Source organism: Portunus trituberculatus, chromosome 15 (assembly GCF_017591435.1).
Source record: "Portunus trituberculatus isolate SZX2019 chromosome 15, ASM1759143v1, whole genome shotgun sequence".
NCBI classification, from domain to species: domain Eukaryota; kingdom Metazoa; phylum Arthropoda; class Malacostraca; order Decapoda; family Portunidae; genus Portunus; species Portunus trituberculatus.
The window spans coordinates 7,358,629-7,361,128 of NC_059269.1; the positions used below are offsets into that span (position 1 = coordinate 7,358,629).

Sequence of the window (2,500 nt, forward strand, 5' to 3'; positions counted from 1 at the left end):
GTGAAGATAACGTTCCTTGTTAGGAGACGCCATCTTCTTAGTGAGTGAGTGTAGCGAGCATACTGGCTAGTCACACATCAACAGCTGTGCGTCGCGGTGGATGACATGATGTGTCTTGCTGCCTGGCCATGACAATAGATTAGTACCAAGTAGTAGTTGTTAAGGGTAGTAGTAGTAGTGGAGTGCTTCTCACCCTATTGCAAGGTGTGGTGTAGACGTGGCTCTGTATGTAGTGATCACAAGAATGTGTTCCTTCTTGTGTGTCTCGAAGATAGACAACAAAAGTGTTGTTTTTTTGTTTTCTGGGGTGAAGCACAAAGGTATTGTTACGTGTTTCCAAAGATGATGTTTTGCGAGTCTTTCAATGCAATATTTGATTTAAGTTTCTGGCCAATGTTTTATCACGTACTGCAGTTTTTGTTACTTATATTTATTTTTTATTCCTATTGATATGACGATGTGTTGTGAATGATACTCCTATATATTTCTAATGGCAACACAATATCTCTTGATATTATAAAATGCATAATGTATCGATCTGTTTTCATATCAGTTGAAAGAGATGCAGAACAATATCTGGTTTGCAAGGGAAATTAAATTAGTAAACAATTTCTTGCATGTCGCCACAGCAACTTAGGTGATGTGATGCCACAATATAGTTGCATGGAAATACTAGTAATGTTAAACTGAATGCATGCCAGTGTCACCACACTGGCATGCATTCAGTTGCTGCTTCCCTCACCACTCCCTATCGCCGTCGCCTATCTCCTCGTCACATGCTGGAATTTTAAGTCAGCCAAAATGGTGGTTCCATTGCACATGTGCATAGAGTGTAGACACCCACCAACGCCGTCACTCTCACTTCCTTCTGCTGATTTGATGATTATGAATAAATTTAAACGCGGCCACAGACAACTGCACATTTGCACTCATAGCTACGGTCAGGAAGAAACTGAATGACACTGTTGCATCACTCAACTATGATAAAGCACGCGAACACACAACAGTCGGTAAAATAACCTGTTGCACCGTATCATATCACAGGGTGATACGCAACGATGAAACGATGCAACTGTGTAGGCACCTTAAAAAAATGTTGATGGTAGTTGTGTCAGTGTGTTGTGTATTGGTGGTGGTGGTGGTTGTGGTGATTGTGGAGGTAATTGTTTGTGGTGTTTCCTTTTTTTGCATAATGAATATTGATTGATTGACTGACCGGCTGATGAATATATATACTGATTGACGGATAGATTGTCTGTCTAACACTCTAACTGAAAGTTTCACTGACTCACTCACTCACTCACTCACTCACTTTAGCAAAGTGACTGTTTGGCTGACTGACTATTTGGCTGACTGATTGAATGACTGACTGAATGGCTGACACACTGACTGAATGACTGTCTGGTTGACTGACAGCGTCCCTCCTTGGCACAAAAAAAGCACCGCGCGGTACGAGGGCGCTAAGAAAATTACTATATGAAAGGTGTTGTGCGCGTGGCCCGGCACATGTTGCTGTACGCAATTGTGCACGTGTAGTGACCTGATAAGTGTGTAGAGAACCACTGAAGACGACAGAGGGAAAGGGAATCGGATAAGCGCCTGACAACACGTATATCTCACCAACGCCCACTCCCACGCTCATGCTACGTGGGTCCGTAGGCGTGTAGATCGGGAAGGGTGTGTCGTCAGGGACCGACCGTCCAGTTGACACGACACAGTATGCTAATATTGGCGATGCAATTGATAAAGCCGTTGTGTCCCTCGCCTATCACTAACACACACCCGTTCATAAGGGCGAAGGTGGGCAGGAGCAGGTACTGACAGTGGTTGTAGTGGTGGTGGTGGTGGTATTTATATGCTTGAGAGAAGATACATGGATAAGAGGTTAATTTGATGGGTTGATAGATATGTAAATGGACAGTTGGATAAACAAACAGATAGATGGATAGATAGGCAGATAGATAAGTCAATGAATTCCTACATAATTAAGTTAAAAGTGTATGTTCATAGAAAAACATCTATATTCCTCTACTTAGTATCCTTTCATCCTGGTTTATTGTCAGGAATACTCGTATAACAGGTGGTAGAAAAGAGAATGAGAGAGATACTATAGTCCGCCTTTTAGGCACCTTGATTCTCGTCCCGCAGGAGCTGCCAACACTCGCTGTACAACTAGATACTACTAAACTTTCCTGCTTTGATAAATAACCATAGCTGGACACGATAACGAAGAGAAAGATGTCACAATAACCAATAAAACGACATGTGGTATTTGCATAAGTATAGTGTCTCATTAAACATGGTTGAGGACACAAAGTGGACAGTGTAGTGTGGGTACCTGTTAGTGACACGGACAGCCGCCGCCGAGCAGTCTTTGGCTAACGTAAGTAATATATTGGTGTAACTCATCATTTCACGGTGGTGCCATGTCATAACCTAACGTTGGTAACCTCCAGGACAACATATCAGTGAACTAACACCTGCACATACTTATAAAAAC

General features: G+C 42.5%; 1 protein-coding gene and 1 long non-coding RNA gene across 3 annotated transcripts in view; both read left to right on the top strand.

Moving 5' to 3' along the window:
- LOC123504088 overlaps positions 1–2,280 on the top strand; it is a 44,622-nt gene extending 42,342 nt beyond the window's left edge. The window contains 1 exon segment of the mRNA XM_045254379.1: positions 1–2,280. This exon segment is cut by the window's left edge and continues 542 nt beyond it. The gene's annotated coding sequence lies outside the window, so the exon portion shown is untranslated.
- Positions 2,281–2,334: 54 nt separating this feature from the next.
- LOC123504290 overlaps positions 2,335–2,500 on the top strand; it is an 8,323-nt gene continuing 8,157 nt past the window's right edge. The window contains exon 1 of one of the 2 annotated variants that reach the window (XR_006674791.1): positions 2,335–2,383. This is a non-coding gene — a long non-coding RNA (uncharacterized LOC123504290). The remainder of the gene's footprint in view (positions 2,384–2,500) is intronic. The other variant, XR_006674793.1, reaches the window with a different exon arrangement.